Source organism: Cryptomeria japonica, chromosome 4 (assembly GCF_030272615.1).
Source record: "Cryptomeria japonica chromosome 4, Sugi_1.0, whole genome shotgun sequence".
In the NCBI taxonomy this organism is placed as follows: Eukaryota; Viridiplantae; Streptophyta; class Pinopsida; order Cupressales; family Cupressaceae; genus Cryptomeria; species Cryptomeria japonica.
The window spans coordinates 717,135,659-717,157,197 of NC_081408.1; the positions used below are offsets into that span (position 1 = coordinate 717,135,659).

Here is a 21,539-nt window from a genome sequence, read left to right on the forward strand (position 1 = left end):
TTGGAATTTATTGAGATTTTCCTCATCTTCCTCTTCAATTTCTAGTTGTCTAGACCTTGATCTGGTTTGAGCCATTTTGTTTACAAGTTTTTGTTGAAGTTTGGTGAAAATGATGATGAGTTGGTGATGAAATGAAAGATTGATGTTTGGTGAAGTGTTTTGCATATGGATCTCTAACACTAAAGGTATATGTTACCAAAGTCCTTCCTTGAATTGCTTGTTGTGTTTTGTTGACAATGTTTGATGTGATAAGGTTTAGAGAGGCCTGAGATGTGTTACAAACCCAACTACTTAGTAATGAGAGGATGCACTCATAGAGTAGTTTTAACCTACGTAGAAATGTCTCTTAGGATGAGTTTACCCTAGATGTAGAGACACTTTAAAAAGTGATATGTTGTGTTTGATGCAAGAATATCTAAGAAGAACTTAGGACAAGATCTCTTTATGTTTCGAGAGTTGGAATGGATTGATGATGTGTGAATGGATGAAATGTTAACTTCAATAGAAACTTTGTGTTACAAAAGGAACAAATTTTTCCTCTTCTCTTTCAGGGGTTGGTGGTTCTTCTCTAGCCAATTTATATGTGATGCAAATGTCTGGAAAGAAGGCAGGATTGATTTTGCCTCCCTTATTTTTATGATAACTCAAAGCTCTATATTGAGTAAAAGCTCTGCAGTTTAATGACTCTTGATCAAACTCGTTTGATTTTCCTTGAAGATATAGACGCATTTGACGTAAGAAGGTTCTATGTGAGACAAAGATTTGTCTATTAAGATAGAAGAATTTCCTTCTTTTGATGAAAGCCCTTGAGCTCAATGGTCTTTTCTTCAAGTTGTTATGTTGATGAATATTCTTCCTTCTCAAAATGTGAAGAATGGTCATATAGTTTGATACTTTGTTTTTTTGCCCTTTATTTTTTATTTTTGTCAAATGTTGGTGTTTTGAAAATTCTGTGTTGGATGAATTTACTTATTTTGGAATTTGGTGTTTTATTTTTCTTTGACAAGAAAACAAAGCAAGCACACAAACACAACAATGTTGCCTCAAAAGGAACAAATAAGTGTGGGTCTCAATCAACCCAATCTTTGGACTTTTATAACCCTTTCTTTCCAAATGTTTGAGTATGTTTTTCCAAAAATCCTGAAGTCGGCTCAGTTTATCACTGGTCTTGACACAAAACGAAGACACTTCAAACATATTTTATCCCTAAGGTCAAATGGCCAGTTGTGATAATTTCAGCCCACATCTTGATATTTATTCAACTTTGGTACTACATACCTTATGAATCTCGCTATGATAGGTAAGGATGTGATATACTAAGTCTTGCACGAGTATAACAAATAGATGATCCCTATGATGGGGGAGTCACCACTTTTATCAGGCTACAAGTAACCTTTCAAAAAGCTATGTTTCTACTCAAGGAAATATGTATGGTGAGTATCTTGGGAGCAAAACCATCTATGCTCTTGCACTAAACTTCTCACAAATATCCTCAATCAATAGAACGGGTGGGCTACAACTTAAAGGTGTTTAGTAATTTTAAATGTCTTTGGACATAAGTTCATTCTGCAGTGACTCACGTAAGAGCCTTGTAACTTGTGGTGGGGCCCATTTATTCTTTCGACAAGTTAAACTATAGAAACAGGTATACCCAGGGCTACAGCTTTCGCTCACACCTAATTTATATAGCAGCTCGAAGGATTTACTGGGCGAGGTCATTCCCAAGAGTGATGTGTCTCTTGGCAGGCCTCTCTTAAAAAGATAAAATTGTGAGTGTTATTAACACTTTTCTCTTGCACCTAGGACCACAAAAGCCAAGGGAGAGGATAGTGTGTGTTAGAAGTAGGACCACTCTACAGATTTTGCACAAGCATGCCAAACACAAAAGACATTTGTTCTTTTTAACCCATCATCGCAATGTGATCTATTTGCTACTTGGAGATGTTGATCCAACAACCATGGTGTTCTTTTTAGCCAAGATAGCAAAATGAAGTGTTCGTTTTATCCAAGATTTCAAAATGATTGTTCTTTTTAAACTCAAAAAATAACAAGTTGATCGTTCTTTTTAGCCCATATTGCAAGATGTGAATGTTCATTTTAGCCAAGATTGCAAGATGTGAATGCTCATTTTAGACCAAGATAGAAAAGTTTGTTTGTTCATTTTAGTCCAAGATAGCAATGTGTGATTGTTCGTTTTACCCAAGATTGTAGCAAAATGACAATGTGATTGTTTCTTTTAACCAATATTGCAAGATGTGAATGTCCTTTTTAGCCAAGATTGCACAATGTGAATGACTATCCTAGGATTAATCCATTTGCACTATTAAAGCATGTTAACCAAAAACAAGATTGGCAAAGTTGAAAGTCTATCCAAAACCTACAAGCAATGTGTTAAAAAAACGCTCCTTGATGTCCTGCACAAGATGTAAACCCAAAATTAGTCTCTAAAGTCAAAAATAGATTGATACTATCAAACAAATTAACATGTTGCCAAATATTAATCTAATCACACTTACTAAAATTAGACCTAAATAAAAAAAAAATCTAAATAAAAGAGCAAAACTTAACTACCAAACTGAAATTTAAAACTAATTAACAAACTTAAGTTTAAAAACTAATTTAAAAAATAAAATTAAAAACTAACTAAATAAAAGAAACTAATTAAAATCTAACTAATTAAAAGAAACTAATTAAAAACTATTTTTACAAACTATTATAAAAGCTATTCTAAAAAAAAAGTAAAGGAAATAGTACCCCCACGTGGGCTTTGAAAAAGGCTTCCATTTTTTATGTCTAAAATGGATTTGTTGAAAGAGTTTTAAACACATTCAAACAAATATAATTTGGGCAACACCCTTCCTGTACGTGAACTTTTTGCCAGCACCCTTATGATAATGAAAATACGTGGGTTGTAGGAGGCTTCATGAGACTTAATGGAGAGGCATGACTGAGTTTTGCTTTTGGCAGAATGCCTCAAAGAGACGTCATTGTTTGGATTGTAATTATGATTATCTGCGTTAGAAACTTTCGAGCAAATTCTATTGGCAGGGGTAGAAGCGAAAATTTTACAACCGTATTTTACAAAATGCCTGACAGAGATGATGTCATTTCAGAGATTGGATATGCATAAAATGGATTTGTTGAAAAAAAGCGTTTGGGAATTTGCTCAAGCAAATCCAATTGGTAGGTTGCAAACCAAAGTTCACAGGCTTCACCAATGTCCTCACCACCTGCGCTGGAAGGGATATTGTGTTCTTTAGACAAAATGCCTCAAAGAGATGTCAATATCATGGAAATGCATCGAACACATTGATTGTAATATAATTCTTCAGTGATTTGTCAATATCATGGAAAGCATTTTGAAGTGACAATGTTAAAGTTCCCTGCCAAAAGAAAATACACCAGAGTCGTACATGAAAATCAAAAGAAATAAGGTATGATCAAACATATACGCATTGTTGAAATCTCTTCTAAAGCACTCAAAAATAAAGAAGATTGTGACATGATGACAGAACAAGAGATCGAGTTATCTAAGCAAATATAACAAAGTAAAGATGGATTTTACAACTCAAAACGTATCTGAAAAATAGACTTTATGGAAAAAGCAACTTGAAAATTTATGCCATCAGTGTGTATATGTTCTAAAATAATGCATAAATCTTTCAAAGAGCTGCAATCTTGAGGAATACAATGATTTAACAATGATGGAAATGAATCTGCATACAAATGCGTTAATGGATTTCAAGAAAATGCACTTAAGAATTGTTAAAAAAACTCATTTCTACAACAAAGAGATATTAGCTCACAAAATGCCATAAGTGCAGGATCCGGTTCACGTCGGGTTCACCAAATGTAACGTCATAAAACGGTTAGTCTGGGGGTTAGTCAAATCAACATAAAACTAAACCATTAAAAAGCATTATCAAGAAAGATTAAGCATAGAAGCATATGAGAGATAAAAATGAATAAACATTAAGACTTCACTCATGATGCTCCCTACACCATTAGCTCTCCCTTGTTCCTCTCTTCTCCAAGCTCCCAAATGAGTGTAGCTCTCAGTAGCTTTTTGCACTATTTTTGGATGTCTTATGAAGATTCAAGAGTATGAAGTAAATGCTCATGAAAATGCAAACATGAACAAGCTAAGAAATGAGATATTATGTAACTAAGATTAATTTTAGACCAAAGTGAATTATGCTAAATGCTCTCTATTTAAAAATGACTCTAAGGTAAATGCATACAAGTTTTTAGGATCTAGATTATGAAGAAATGGGCTCTATTTATAGGAAAAATGGAGCAATGGATGGTGGAGATTGAGTAATCTCAACAAGGGTCAGGATTGAATGGTTTGAGATCCATGTGAGGGCTTTCAACCCCATCCAAGGATGACAAGTGTCAACATGAGATGGGTTGAGAGGAGAGGGAAGAAGCATTAAATACTTAACATGACCTAAGGGTTAACTTGGGAGGTAGGGTTAAAGTTGGGTTAGAGTCATCCATTGGATAAAGCTTTTATCCAAGGGGTAAACTCTTGTGCAAGGGTTAATTAATAACCAAGGGTTAAGATGAAGGTTGAGTTAGGGGTCAAAGTCTCTAACCATGGGTGCAAGTGGATTTAACCATAAATGGTCATGTAAGAGTCATTAATGATTTGGAAGACTTTAGAGGTTAACCATTTGAAGACTTCAAGCCTTAAATGTTTTTCAAAGACTTTGGAGTCTTTGAGAAATTACTCCAAGTTGCTTACGAATGTGACAATATCTAGGGGATGGATTAGGCTAATTAGGAAGGGGTTAGAAGAATCTAGAAGGGGATTAGAATTACAAGTGGGTTTGGTGGGTGAGGGAAAATAGGATTTTTATTAAAATAAAATTCATTTATTTCAACAAATAAGTGCAAGTTGCATTTTTACGAAAATGCAAAGGGGGGAGATTTAATGATTTGAAATAAATATTTTATTTAATTTATTTAAAAGAGGAAAGGGGATTAAATTGAATAAATAGGATTTATTCATTTAATTGATTGTGAATTTGGTTTAATGAATTAATTAAAATAAATTCAATAATTTATTTAATTAATAGGAGAATGTTTGAAGATGAATTAACTAAATATTAATTTAATTAACTGATGGCTAGTGGGTGTTTAATCAAATAAATCGCAAATATTCATTTAATTAAAATGGACAGATTTATGTGACTACAGTAAGCATGAAGGAAGGTGCCCAATAAATTTCATAAAGCCTACAAGCAACTCTAATGAGAGAATTCAAAATGTCGACATCATGTTTTTGTTGGAAAAGCAAGTGTCTCCCAATTGAGTCAAAGTCCTTAGAAAAGTCTATAAACAACAAAAGACTATGGAAGAGTGGTGGTGAGCCTTCTCAAAAATAGCCTAGAGTGTAAATATGTGGTAAATGGTTTGACAATCTCCCTCGAAGCTAGCTTTCCCACAAGCTTGAACATTACCTTTCTCTAGGTACTCATAAAAAAATTGCATGTCTAACATTGTGGCAAAAAGTATGACAAATGTATGACCAATCATTATAGTACTATAGTTGCTAGGATTGGAGAGATTCCTAGAGCCATGAATAGAATGAATTTATATTGAGATCAAGATTGTGGAAACCTTGAACAAACAACTCTGTTGAAAATATTTGTCGAAGGGGAGGCCAAGGAATTCAGATCATATTTGATAAATTCAACTTGGAGGCGTTAACAATCAGCAACTCTATTGGTACCTCACCTTAGAATGATTGTCTAAACATTACTTATGGAGGAAATGGTAGAAGTTGGTAGTGAAGTAGGGACCATGACAATAGGTCAGTTAGGCACATCGTAAAGAGAGAAAGCATAGGGAATCCACTCATTAGGGCTTATGTTAAAAGTATATTGGTAGGTTTTATTGGGAGAATAGTTTGCGAAAAGTTTGGGCGAATGCTAAAGATTAGCAAGAAGGGCAAGGTGTTGAGATGTTAGAAACTCCTGATATTGCACAAAGTCTTAGCATTTTTTATTCTGTGAGAGACATCAATTGAATTCAAGAACACAAAATAGCCATTAGAAGCCACTAGAAAGTTGACTAATATGTGGCTCCTTATATCTTTTCAAAGTCAAACAAAATATTTCAGCCCTTTTTGTGCCTAATTCTTTTTTGATCTTCTCCCATCACCACTCTATGTTTCATGACTTCCTTCAACTAGATTCTAGTCAATACATTGGGATTAGATCCCATGAACTTTTTTGACAACCAATGCATTGGCCAATGATTTTTAATATGGGTTCCTCACAACATTGAATTGTATGTTATAATACCAAAAATTTGTAGGTGACACCCTTGTCTCATGATGTTTCTCCTAGTTATAAGTAGTCTCCTTATTTTGTTGTTCATTGATATTGTCTGGCATGGTCTTTCTTCGCAGGCAAAAAAATCGGGTTATAGAACTAGTTATATAGAAGTTGAAATGTTAGTTATGAAATCACATTTCAGTATAATATACCAAATTAAATTACTTGAACATAGAAATAATGCAAATTGAACCAAAACCATTTAACTCTTCTTTTTCATCTCAAAATATATCTAATGTCTTTGTGGTGATTTAGAGTAGGTGATATGCTAATGGATTTGTGGTATGCAATCCTTGTATCATATCTTAAGTTGACTAATGTCTAATTGGGGTAATCCATAAGTGTCTAATGTGAATTCTTTATCAATGTTGTGAAGTCATCTAGAGTATGGTGATAGTCATCCTTATAGGATCCTCTCAATACTATCCAAATCAGTCTAAAATGAAAGTAACTATCCACTCCCATTCTCATGCATAATTACATGACTAATGATGCCCTTGTGTATCCTAAACATTAGAGAGACCTTATTTGACTTGCCTAATCAATATGGTTGTTGTCCTAATATGAAATATTGAGTTCTACCCTTGCCTCTGCATCAAACTTCTCACATCATGTTTCTTCAACAAAACACACTATTCTGATCCCAATCTTCCTCAATACCCTCAATGGAGGGGCATGTATAATGGTTTCAACATACAAAGTCAATGATCATACAATCCATTCTTCTACACACCCTTGGATACATTACTTGGCTTCTAGGCTTGGGAAAACTAATATGAATTGAGCCAACACCATGAGGATAGGGTCAAGTATCATGGCAACTAATCATAATACGTGAAGACAGGGTTCACACCTAAGTGTTGGCTCTCAACAATGCCACACTTCCAAAATTGTTAGTCTCAAGACTTCTCCTATTGGGTCAACACTCATTGATGGTCACAAGGCCAAATCAATGTATCTAGGCTTCAAACTCCTCACTCTAGGCTTGGAGGACCCTACACAAGGTCTAGGAACACTCACTTGATATTACAATAGAAAGAGCCTTCCTCTAGAACATTGTTTGCAACACACACATCATTGGTAATCATTGCTATGATGGATGGTCTATTAGGTCAGTAAATAAAATGCTTATTCTTTTTCCACCCTTTGAAACTACAACAAGGTATTTGACTTGGCAGGGACCCACACATCACTTCAACACCAAACATTAGGCAATTTAACCTTTTGCCTTCTCAATGCATTTTTTTTGTCTTTCACTAGTTTTCTCAGTCTGATATATAGGGATATCAGACCTTTCATGGCATCATCATGATGAATACTAAGAGGGGGGGGGGTGAATTAGTATACCCAAAAACTTTACCAAACACTTAAGTAATTTTATTGCAGACCAATATAGCCCTTTCAACAGTAAAATGATTAATACAAAAACAAGCCAAATATCAAATAAAAAATTCACCCACAATAACACAATCACCATAACACAAGGTATTTTGACATGCAAACCCAAATGGGAAAAACCATGGTGAGTAAAACTCACAAGTCTACTATCTACAGAATAGCAACCAGATAGATTAAGGTCGGACCAGTTAAGGCCTTACAATATTCTTCATCAGAACAGATCTTGTTAGGAATCCTGATCTCTGTCAGAAGATAAGTCCTATTAAAGACTACCTTGTTAAAGGATTCCAGATCCACAACTGTGAACCACCTTGTTAGAGGATTTAGAACAGGCTTAACTAAGCCTACCCAGTTAAGGGTTTCTGACTTGTCGAAGAGATTAGTAATCAACAAGTGATCTAGAAAGTAGCACAAAATGTTTAGTTAGATCCTTGATTTCTCTCTGTTAATGCATTGCAACATTACTTCAGTCTTTTATCCTTCGCACATTCAATCTCTGTTGCAAGATACCTTCTTACAAAGAGATAATCTTCTTACGCAACTTTTTAAAACCCTAGACATGATGTCCTCATATAGGAATCTGATTTCATGTCGGTCCAATGAGATTAGACTACAATTTTCTAGGTACAATGCATCTAGACACAATTTGTAACATGACACAGAATCACTACATCGGTGTCGATGGATGATAACTCATCACACTTTACAATTTTGTCGGTTAACAAAACAAGGTATATCAATTACCGGTTTACAAACAAAGACTAGTGAACAGGAACATAGTGTTTCGATCTAAAAAAGATTGGCTGCCGCTTGGGGTCCTCGTACCGCTTTGAGGTCCTTGGTCATGCTTTGACCGGTAAGCTCCTTCTGCAAACACCAATAGTCTTCTACAAACAAATACTATGCATACAATGGCATATTATACCGATTTAAATAATACATCACATACTACCGGTTGAGAATAACTCATACAACAAATAAGTATGTGTCTATCAATGACAATCACAACAAAGTACAAACATCATCAAAATGCCAACAATCTCCTCCTTTGGCATTGATGGCAACACTTAGGAAAATTTGACATCTAAGTGCTTACAAAACAAAAATGATGCTATAATCAAAATTACTCCCTCTAAGAATATACACTACTCCCTTTGCCAAATTACAAGCATGTAGATGTAAAATTTTCAATCAATACTACTCCCCCTTTGCCAACAATGACAAATGCAAACATGTCGCAGAGAGTTACCAAAATCAGATTGCATAACATGAAAACAAAGTATATGTTTATAACAATAATGAGTAAAACTTTTCAAAAAGGAATTTAAAGTCTTTCAAAAATTCCTTCATGTCTGTAGACCAAGTATCTAGGAGTGTGGCAGCAACTTCACTCCGATTCTTCATCTGGAATGCTAACTCCTCCATGGCATCAATAGTGCTCAATTCTTGAGTGACAATAATGGTGTCCATGTTCAGAAAGAACTTATGAAGAATCTGCAACTTAGGTAATAAAAGCAATTGAAGCTCCTGCAAATCTTGAGTCCACTTGCAGATCTCTGAATCAATTTTGGCAATCTGTTGCATGTAAGTCTATACAGTTTAACCATACACTGTGAAGGAATCATATGGAACTTTGAAGTTCTCTATATACTACTTTAATTCTGATTGAAGTTGACCTTTCTTCTTCATAGCATCATCACAGAATAGATCGGTCTGGCAGATTTTGCTCAAAATTTTATGTCCTTCATCCATTGCCAGACTGATAACATCTCTTTGATGAATCAGCTTGGCTCTGTCTTCCTTAAATTGTTTCACCAATGCAACTTTTAGTACCTTTGAATTCTTTTTCTCTGTAGTATCCTGGGTAGCATCTTCCAATGTTTGCACTTGATCACCCACTACTATGCATAGAAGCTTCAACTGGGCCATTGAGGAATCAGTAATGGAAAGATCAGTATCAGGGACTAAGGTTGAAAGAGTATCAACAACAAGTTGAATAACATCTTTTTATTTCTTCCTTCTTGGTTCCTCCAATATTTCTTGAGCAAGTTGAATACTTCTAAGTAGCTCATTTTCATCTATAGATTTGGTGAGACAGGCAAGAGTCAATTCACTATGACCGGTGAGATCAATCAGTTAGCTTGAACTTCATCTCCAGTTGCCTTGGGAGTCTTGGGAGTCTGTCCTCCTTCCTTTGCTTTGATCTCCTCTTGTCTCTTCTTCTCCTGCTCTTCGTTCTCCTTTTCTACTTTTTCCTTCTTCACTTTCTCCTTCTCCTCTTTTTCCTTCTCCATTTTCTCCTTCTCGGCTTTCTCCTTCTCCTCTTTCTCCTTCTCCATTTTCTACTTCTCCTCTTTCTCTTTTTTCGCTTTCTCTTTCTCTGCTTTCTCTTTTTCCTCTCTCTCTTTCTTTGCTTTCTCCTTCTCCTCTTTCTCTTTTTCCTCTTTCTCTTTCTCTTCTTTCTACTTCTCATCTTTCTCTTTTTCTGCTTTCTCTTTCTCCACTTTTTCCTTCTCTACTTTCTCCTTTTCAGCTTTCTCCTTATCTATTTTCTCTAGTTTAGTACCTTCATCATCTAATGCATCCACATCGATAGGGTCATTTTTCTCAATTACTCTTTCTCCCTGATCATTGAAGGTTTCGTCTAGTTTTGATTGGGAAGACGCTTGGCGTATATATTTGCTTTAGATACCTTTTTCATCTTCACAACTTTTTGAACCTACAGATGAGTGTCCTTTTCTACTTTAGATATTTTACCTCCAAGTAACTGAAGTCTTCTCTTTCTCATGAAAAAGATCCCTTTGTCCCGATCAAGAATCTCAAATAATTCAAAATTAGAAGCATCTAGGAAATATGGAGCAAGAATTTTCTCCCTAATTGTTTGCTCCTTTTCAATGACAATGCGCCATTTATTATCCAAAGAATCATACATATAATTAGAAACTATATGTTTAATGTCAATTCGAGACCGATCATTATCACATAAATACTTAATAAGTTCTTGCTCTACCTCCTTTTCAATATCATTAAGATCATCAAAATAATCTTTTAGATCATCAAGAATTTTCCTTCTAATATTCTTTACAATCCTTTGAAAATGTGTCATAGGCTTGTAAGAAGCAACGTGTATATTTACCAGTGCAGAGGTTGTAGGTACATTACCAGTTAGCTTGGTCTTCTTACCTGATTGCCTCTTCTTCTTCATTTCAGCTTCTGGTTCAGTGTCTTCTGAATCCTGTGCTTCATTCTTAGTTTTCCTCTTCCTCTCAAATACCTTTGGTGGAATAGCCTCTAGTTTCTTCTTGGTTGGTGACCTCTTGGTCACTTTTGGACTGGCAGTAGATGTAACTGGTGTCGATGTCGATGGAACAACTTTCTTCTTCCTCTACTTTGATACTTTAGTAGGATTAACCCTCTCAGAGTAGGTACCGGTCCTCTTCTTTGGATCAAGCGGTGAAGTAAGTAGAGTAGAGGCATACCCAATGAGTATATCATTCACCACTTCATAGCCCATAGGCTCAACTGCTTCCATTATGCAATGATCCACTTTGATCATGAAACAAATATCATCTTCATACTTCTTAACCAGGTCACCTGATAGCCTTGTTCTCTTGTTCATCTTTAATCTAAACTCATCAAAATACCTATTCAGAGTCTCCAGATAAGTAGATCCCACTGCTTGTAGACTCTCCTTGATTTGTCTTGTAACCGGTAGGTCACTTGACCATTGAACATCACCAACTCTTGGAAAATACCCTTGAAAGTAGAAAAACAACCCAACAAGTAGTTGACCAAACTTGAACCTTAGTGCCTTGTCCTCTTTGATGGATTTCAAATTCTCCATGAGTTATTTTTGCATGCAGGTACACAAGTCGCACTCTGCATCTTCCTTGATCATTCGATAAGCAGCATGCACCATAGCTATAGGAACAGAATTCATCCAACTGGCATAGAATACTCTATACCCAATCACCATGCATGTATACTTCACCAAGTCATCTTTTATGCTGTTTACAATCATTTCCTACTTGTCGCTCACAGAACCTATGAGATCTTCCACTTTGTCTTTTGTGATCTTACAAAGAACAAGGACTTCTCCAATACTGCAGAAACTAGTCACGACATGGATTATTTTAAATGTGATATCATGGGTTCGCTCAAGATACATCTTGTCACCATGAACCCTATGAAGAATAATTCTTATATGATATTCTATGAATTCCTCAAGAAAATATACTGCATTGTGGAGTTTCTTCTTCTCAATCATGTTATACTCTGGTTTAATCTTCTTATCTTCTCCACAGAACAATCTCAACTGGGAGTGAATCACTAGAGACCCTAGGTCTTCCAGTCTGCAATCAATATAACCAGAAACATCCCCTTCGAAATGACTCTGGTGGGAATTTGAGGTAGGGCATTGTATTTCAACTTGTTTCTAAGAGATTCGGATGACTCCTCAGGTGCGGAAGAACTAGAAGAGACTTTGGATGTAGAAGCCATGTCTAATAATTCCGAATGATAAGAGTGATTCGATGAAAAATACCTTTGCACTCTGTTCGTCGATGTCGAGCACAACACACTTCTCTAAAAGATTTCTTTACCACTCTGACCTCCACTTTGGATAACTTGAAATGATTATTAAGTCTTGCACAAGATTTCTTTCTAGATTTCTTTGAATGCAAGATTGATCGCTTTGTTGTGTTGCTCAAGTTAGACAAATGCTTCTTCAAAAATAGGTAAGTAAAAATGACTACAAGCGCTACCTTTATACATGCTCCTACCTACCATAATAAATGCATTATCGTTAGGGTACAAACCCTAATTTTACCTTTTACCACTTCATTTCTTATGTCGGTTGACAGGTAACCAAGATCGATAAAAGCACTTTACCGATATACTCTGGGGGTTCAAAACATTGTTACCGATATGTTCCCCCTTAAGCTTTTCGAAGCTCAATTTGTCGATTCAGAGGTCTCCACATTGGGTGTAGAAACCGGTACATCTTGTGGCTTCTCTTCAGATTTATTTTTCTAAGTTTTATTCATATCTGCCTGAATGGTTTCAATATTGATCTTTCCTTTACCTTCTGTGTCAACCGGTTTGTCTTTCGATGGATTTTGTCTCAGTCTGCATGCTTTGGCAAGATGTCCCAGTTTGTGATAACGATAACATACCATACCAGGTGGTCTCCATGGTCTAGTGTTCACCTTTCCATTTTTTCTCCTACATGTTGCACCAGTGTGACCACTACCACGACAGATCACATGGGTTCCACGCCAACTGTTTGTCGCTCCATAACCATTTGACCATTGGTCATAGGTTCTATACCATTTTGGGTTCCGGTTCATAACAGGTTCATGGACAACTCCTTTTGATCTCAGTGCATAACCTCTAGGGTTGTTCATAACCGACCTGTACTCAAAGGATCTATGCCCAAACTTGTTGCATGCATAATAATGACCATTAAATCTACCATTTCTAGCCTTGTGGTCATACACATTATTTTGTATGTAAGGGAAATTATTATAAATCTTTCTCCTACACACATTGCCAGTATGTCCTTCCTTATGACAATTAAAGCATACAAGTTTGAACTTTGACTTACTTTTTCTTTTGTTGTTGTTCTCAGGTATTGGTTGCTCTTTTGGTGCCTCAATCTTGGTTCCAAAGGATTCACCTTCCTCATGTGCAGAGAAACCAAGTCCAATAGTATCCTTTGATGGCTTCATTGATTCCAGCTATTGGTCCAGTTTTGTAGAGCTCAGGTTGAACTTTGCAAGTATCTCCTTCATCTCAGCAAGTTCTTTGAAAAGAGCTTCATTGGTCTTCATTAGGGTTTCATTTTGAGAAATGGTTGCATTGAGTTCTGCTTGCATTTCTTCTTTCTCCTCCTTACCCTCTTGTAGATAAGCGGTAATGGTACCAATTTCTTGATTCAACTTAAATATCTCGTGATCCCTGTCCTTCACTAGATCCTCAACTTTTCTTCGATTTTCCAATTCCTGACTCATCCTAATGGTCAGTCCTTCCAACTCCCTCCACGGGTTAGTTTTGGACTCATTCAATTTCTCCACTTCTTCAACTAGGGCATCCATGTCTGCTTCATCAGAAGAGTTGTTTTCAGTAATTTTCAGCCTTTTCTCAGCAAGTTCTCGTCTTTTGGCTAAAGGGGCTTTATACTTGACCTTAAGTTCATCATAGGCTCTCCCAGATTCATCCAACGGTGAGGGAGTTCCCTCATGTTGTATTCCCCCATATCTCCTTTCAAGTGGTTAGACTTCAAGAAAGGTTGGCTCTAATACCAATTGATGAATACTAAGGGGGGGTGAATTAGTATACCCAAAAAAATTACCAAACACTTAAGCAGTTTTACTGCAGACCGGTATAGCCCTTTCAAGAGTAAAATGGTTAATACACAAAAAAGACAAATAGAAAATAAATCATTCACCCACAATAACACAATCACCATAACACAAGATATTTTGACGTGGAAACCCAAATGGGAAAAACCACAGTGAGTAAAACTCACAAGTCTACTATCTGCAGAATAGCAACCAGACCGATTAAGGTCAAACCGGATAAGGCCTTACAATGTTCTTCATCAGAACAAATCTTGTTAGGAATCCTGATCTTTGTTAGGGGATAAGTCCTATTAAAGACTACCCTGTTAAAGGATTTCAGATCTACAACTGTGAACCACCTTGTTAGAGGATTTAGAATAGGCTTAACTAAGCCTACCCGGTTAAGGGTTTCTGACTTGTCGAAGAGATTAGTAATCAAAAAGTAAGTGATCTAGAAAGTAGCACAAAATGCTTAGTTAGATCCTTGATTTCCCTTTGTTAATGCATTGCAACATTGCTTCAGTCTTCTATCCTTCACACTTCAATCTCTGTCGAAAGATACCTTCTTGCAAAGATCTAATCTTCTTACGCAACTTTTTAAAGCCCTAGACATGATGTCCTCATATAGATCTATTTTCATGTCAGTCCAATGAGATTAGACTACAATTTCCTAGGTACAATGTGTCTAGACACAAGTTGTAACATGACACAGAATCACCGCATCGGTGTCGGTGGATGATAACTCATCACACTTTACAAGTTTGTCGGTTAACAAAACAAGGTATACCAATTACTGGTTTACAAACAAAGGCTGGTAAACAGGAACATAGTGTTCCGATCTAAAAAATATTGGCTTCCGCTTGGGGTCCTCGTACCGCTTTGAGGTCCTCGATCATGCTTTGACCAGTAAGCTCCTTTGGCAAACACTAATAGTCTTCTACAAACAAAGACTATGCATGCAATGGCATATAATACCGGTTTGAACAATACATCACATACTACCAGTTGAGAATAACTCATACAGCAAATAAGTGTGTGTCCATCAATGACAATCACAACAAAGTACAAACATCATCAAAATGCCAACACATCATGTGCACAAACTTCCCCATATGTCCCTATAAGTCTAAGATATTAAATACATTTCACCTAGCACTATCTAGTATAGATTTTTGTGTCCTATCCATATAGGATGTTTGCACACCACACTATCATCCTTGACTCATGTGTATGATGCAGAGGTAGGGGCATGTATAATGGTTTGAACATACAAAGTCAATGATCATACATTCCATTCTTCTAGACACCCTTGGATACATTAATTGGCTTCTAGGCTTGGGAAAACTAATATGAATTGATCCAACACCATGAGGATAGGGTCAAGTATCATGGAAACTGATCATAATTTGTGAAGACAGGGTTCACACTCATTGATGGCCATGACAATGCCAAATCAATGTATCTAGGCTTCAAACTCCTTACTATAGTGAAAGTCCCAAATCATCTTTGGTGGTTCCTTAGTGAGAATACAAATGTGTCTCATGTAGCATAGGAGCTCATTTTCTATGTGAAAATCAAGAACCTACCACCTAACTGTGAATTTTTGGTATATGTCAAAAAATTGAAGATCTCTAATGTTAAGTTAAGGTCATTATAATGTTTCATTCTTGTAAGAACCAAGTGTTGTTATCAAAGCTACAGATGAAAGATAAGTCAAGCATATATCTCTTTGTTATATTTTAGGTACTTACCCACTATGTTATAAAACATCTTATTATGGTAAATAGAAAAAGTCTCAGGTGACACTATGTCAGAAATGGCTCACCATTGTAGGTATATGGAGAACCTTTGATGGTCATTTTGCAACTCACCTTGAGTCTACATGAGCTGCAAAAGCTTGTGATAAGTATGGATGATTCTCTCCTTCCAATATGTAGTCCTTTCATTGTATACAGACCTAAAAAATAGCATAAATCTTTGTCATATTTTAGGTGCCTACACACTATGTTAGAAAGCGTCTCACTATGGTAGGCAACTAGATGCTAGTGTTAGCCATGATTTCTCCCCATACATGCTCTAAGGCATCTATTTTGATCTCAAAGGATTGCTAAAAATCAGACAAAACAAAGAGTGGTATTGAACAAAACTTCTATTTCAATTGAGTGAATTATTGTTGTTGTGGCCCTATTCATATGAACTTTTCTTAGGCCCCCCTTTTGTTGCATGTTTAGAGGTGATGCAATGTGAATAAATGTGAGCAAAAACCTAATGTGGAATTTGGTTAGCCCCAAGAAACTCAAGATTTTTATGAGAATCCTAGGAACAATATATTCTTTATAGATCAAGATATTCTTTAGGTCAACATGTACACCATCTTCATCAACAATGTACTTGAAGTACTTGATCCTTTCCATGATAAAAGAGCATTTCTCTATATTGGCATAAAGCTTAAGCTTATGCAAGTTCGAAAGAACTTGTCACGTGTTATTCCCATATCTTTTTTAACATAAGAATGTCATCCAAGTAGACAACCACAAACAACCTATGAAGAATCTAGGTACATCATTCATCATCCAAATGAATGTTGTTGGTGTAGACACCCAAAATTGTCTAGTCTAATTAAATAAATATTTTATTTATTTAATTATCTAAGCTTAATTCTTCTATTAATTAAATAAATCTTTATTTATTTAATTAATTCATTTATCCTCTTCTAGCCTTATTTCTCATTTAAATAAATACATTTATTTATTTAAATTATCATTTTCCTAAATTAAATAAATATTTTATTTATTTAATTATCCCGCTTCTTCTATTAATTAAATAAATCTTTATTTATTTAATTAATTCATTAACCTTTTCTACCCATGACACATGTCATTCATCTCTTAATTCATACACTACCTACCCCTTTCATTATTCTATTATTTCTTTTACCTACCCTCTAATCATAGCCAACCGCCTTTTACACCTCTCAATCTTATCCCTCCATTTCATATAGTTTCTTCTATATAAGGAGATGCTTCCTTCATTATCAAACCCTAATGACCCTAATCGTTCTATGCATCCTAACTACTTGATCAATTGACTACACTACGATCCTACTTGCAACCACATTCCGTTCTTTGTTGAGCTCTTGTGCATATAAAATCTGAGAGCAAATATATCAAGCAAGATCAATGGAGATAGGAAGAATGGAGATCAAAACCCTATTGGACATGTGATGGTATAATCTTTGTGATTTCATTTGATTTGCATTGTCTTAGGTAATCCTCATATGTCATGGTGGATCTTTGTTGTTGTTAGGCTAGGGTTTTGTGGTTGAATTCATTTAGCCTTTCAATATTGTTGTTATCCATTTTCACCATATACAGTTGGTGTAGTGATTATGCCAAAGGGCATCAATAACCACTCAAACAAGCCCTTCTTGGACTCAAAGAAAGTCTTCTAGATTGTAATTATCTCAACAAGGAATTGATGGTTCCCTAATTTCAAATCAATCTTGTTGAAAAATTCATCTCCTTGGAGTTGGTTCAACAAGGAATTGATAGTGGTCTTGATTAGGACCCAATAGTCGATTTGAATCACCATGTCTCATCTTCTTATTGGAAAGTACAAAATGGGCATCCACAAAGAAAAAGTAGTTGGTCAATATGACCCTTTTGAATCAACTTCTCAAGTTGTTATTAAGTATTGATGTAGTCAAATATAAATTTTCTCTCACAGTTGCCACAAAATTTACTTTTCTTCATTTGTATCTTTTGGAAAAATCTTCCTTGATGACCTCCATGAAACCACCCAAACTTAAATTAACCTCCATCACTAAATCAAGTGGATATACTTCAACTCCTCCTTGTCTAGCAAGCTAACAACCCAAAATTGTTGAACTAGAATTCTAATTTAAGTAGGGCATACATAATTTTCTCTAATATAAGAAATTACAAAGAAATACATCTCCAATTTAGAAATATAATCATCAACAACATCTACATCAATTTTCCCATCAAACTTAGGGATGTCACAACTTACCTAGGCTCTGAAGGGAGTCCAATTGCTAAATGAACTTTCCAATGGGGCCCACTACTTATTTTGGTTACTTTGGATCATCAACACAAGTCGGTTCATCATCCTTGATCTTTGTTTTCATCAAACCACCTAGATCAACAACTTGAAGGAATTCGAGGAGTTAGTAGCTAGTTCTTCAATATCATTGAATCTCATCTTTAATTCAAATATACAATATCTGACTGCATTTGATGGTACATGCAAGAGAAACTAGGTTGTGATAGCACGTATCTAAATTAAGCTAGTAATTTGGGGAACAATACACTAGTTGAGAAATTTATTGTACCGAAAGTAAAAATTGAACAAAATAAAACACAAAATTAATAATTACAATATAGCTGAACAAAATGATCTTTATTTTAATCGAGTGTGTTCACAAAATGGGTAAAATTTGTAGTAGAGATGAATGCCTTCTATTCTTGTTACATGATACAAATTCAGCCACTATATAGCTTTCAGAAAAAGGAAACCTTACTAAAAGTAGTATATTAGGGATCTTGGTGGAACCAAAGAATCATCACACCTAGTACTAACTAGTGTCCTTGGAAGTTGAAATGAGCATTCAAATAAGGACAAACCTAATGGAAAACTTAAAAATGTTGTTGGAAAATTATTTATTTGGCACCCCTATTTGTCAAGGCCATAACTCTTGTCTATAACTGCCATTAAGATGAATTGAGATATTTTCTACATCACAACACCACTTCCACTTTAAGCTATCTCTAGAATAGTTATACTATTAGGAGCCGGAGGCAACTGAGAAGAGGGGGGGTGAATCAGTTGTCTACTAATTTCATCCCAAATATACTTTAGCCAAACTTGATACTTAATACCGATAAACCAAACTTAATGTTGGTAAATAGATTAACAGTTAATAACAGTACCGGTGAAACTTAGTGCATGAAATAGAAAGAGAAACAATATCCACAACACATAACACAGAGATTTGTAAGTGGAAACCTTGTAAGGGTAAAAACCACGGTGGGAAACCCTACCCACAATCAAATGATACTACTGCAGATAGTATGTGTATACAAATGGGGTCTGCACATACAAATAGGCCAGCTGCATAGAGCTCACTGCTCAATCACAAAATGAGAGTCACACTGACTACAATTGGATGATTAAATCCAATGATAATGTACTGCTCAAAGTAGCATCTCCAATGTTGGATTCAGTACCAGTTAAGCTTTGATTGTCTCCTTCAAACCTTCCTTGAATCTTCAAATGATGTCTATGTGAGTATATCTTCTTATATTTGCATATATTGAATATCACAACCTTATAATATCTTATTTTATCTCCTATCCTATATCAATCTCACAATTGAGATCGTACATATATACCAAAATCTAAGACCAAATGTGTAGGTCGGCTTACTAAGAATAATATAATAAAATCTATTACAAGTAAATCAAGATGTGATGCATCATTTCAGCTCAACAACAATATTAATTGATTAAACCATCTCCATAATGTGTCGTGATGATCTGGAATAGATAACGCTTGTCGGTCCATAACCTAGACCAATTTGCCAATAACAACAAATATGTCAACCCGATTAGACCAATAACCAAATCTCTAAAACCAAGTGTCCAAACCATGTCTTCGACATAACCAAGTGATTTCCAGATGATAACAAGTCATCCTCAATGTTGGTGAACAATATAACCTATCGGTGAACCAGATACCGGTGACTGTGCATAAGTCACTAAACTTGTCGGTGAACATAACCAAATATCTTCAGAAGGATAAGTGTTGATAAGTGTTGACATCAATGACAAAACCAATGCAACATATCCATAATACCAACAATCTCCCCCTTTGGCATTGATGGCAACACAAGATGGAAAAACCATCTAAGTGCCAAAGCAAAAATGCCAAAAACCAAAAACCAACAATCTCCGAAATAGATCAATACCAAAAATCAAAGTACAGATCATCTCTGCATCTGTATAATCACTCCCCTAATAAATAATCTCTCCTCAAAGGATAATGTGTTTTTCCATAGATATCTCTCCCCCTTTGACATCAAATGCCAAAGCAAAAACAAATACCAGATACAACCAATTACAAGTACCAACTTATCCAACTACTCCCCCTAAGAAGTAGCTCTCCTCCATCAAAGCCAGAAAAAGGTTTCTCTGTAAATTCTATCGGTTTGATGCCAAGCATCAACTGTCTAATTCTCTACCGGTGAGGGTGTGACCCCAAGCTTCTCTCTGAGATATTCAAAAGTTTCCTTAGGCAAAGGCTTAGTAAAGATGTCTACAATCTGCTCTTTAGTATTCACATAAACCAATCTTACTTCTTTTGCTTCTACATTCTCTTTCAGAAAATTTTATTTGATAGAAACATGTTTAGTTTTAGAGTGAAATATTAGATTCTTAGATATATCAATTGTTGTTGAATTATCACAATAGATGATTATAGGTTCTTTGCATTTTACCTTTATGTCCTTCAACATTTGTTTAATCCATAATACCTGAGTACAATTGGTTGTTGTTGCAATATATTCTGATTCTGTTGTTGATAATGATGTACAACTCTATTTCTTACTCAACCATGAAATCAATCTTCTACCAAGAAAGAATGCCATGTCGATGGTGCTCTTTCTGTCATCTACATCTCCTGCCCAATTAGTATCAGTGTATGCACATAAATCAAAATTTTCATCTTCATGATACAATAAACCAAGATTTGTTGTGCCTTGTAAATACCGAAAAAATCCTTTTTACTGTTGATTCATGATTTTCTCTAGGATTACTTTGAAATATTGAAACAATACACACTTCATTCATTATATCAGGTCTTGTTTGTGTCAAATACAGTAAACCTCCAATCATAGATTTGTATCTTGTCAGATTAACAGAAGCTGAATCATCTTTCAATGATAGTTTATCAGTTGTAGTCATAGTAGTACTTACCGGTTTAGAGTTTTCCATACCAAATTTCTTCAGTAATTCCTTCAAATACTTTGATTGACATAATAATATACCTTTATCAATCTGAGAAATATGCAATCCTAAAAAGAATTTTATCTCCCCAGTCATAGACATTTCAAATTCTTCCTGCATCTTGTTAGAAAAGTCTTTACACAATCCATCTTCTCCTCCAAAAATGATGTCATCAACAAAAACTTCAATAACCAAAATGTCTTCATTAGTCACTTTTAAATATAAGTTGTTGTCAGCATTACCTTTAGTGTAACCAAGTTTCATAAGATATTTGTCCAATCTAGCATACCAAGCTCTAGGAGCTTGCTTCAATCCATATAAAGCTTTCCTTAACCTGCAAACCATATCCTTATCATTTGTCAATGAAAATCCATCAGGTTGTTCAATGTAAACTTCCTCTTCAAGATCACCATTCAGAAATACACATTTAACAT

General features: G+C 35.3%; 1 protein-coding gene across 2 annotated transcripts in view; it reads right to left on the reverse strand.

The window, feature by feature from the left end:
• Positions 1–2,140: 2,140 nt before the first annotated feature.
• The window catches only part of LOC131032105 (dehydrogenase FPY6), a 218,676-nt gene continuing 199,277 nt past the window's right edge, over positions 2,141–21,539 (reverse strand). The window contains exons 14-15 of one of the 2 annotated variants that reach the window (XR_009103379.2): positions 18,113–18,238; positions 2,141–2,414 (exon numbers count right to left, since the gene is read on the reverse strand). The gene's annotated coding sequence lies outside the window, so the exon portion shown is untranslated. The remainder of the gene's footprint in view (positions 2,415–18,112; positions 18,239–21,539) is intronic. The other variant, XM_057963026.2, reaches the window with a different exon arrangement.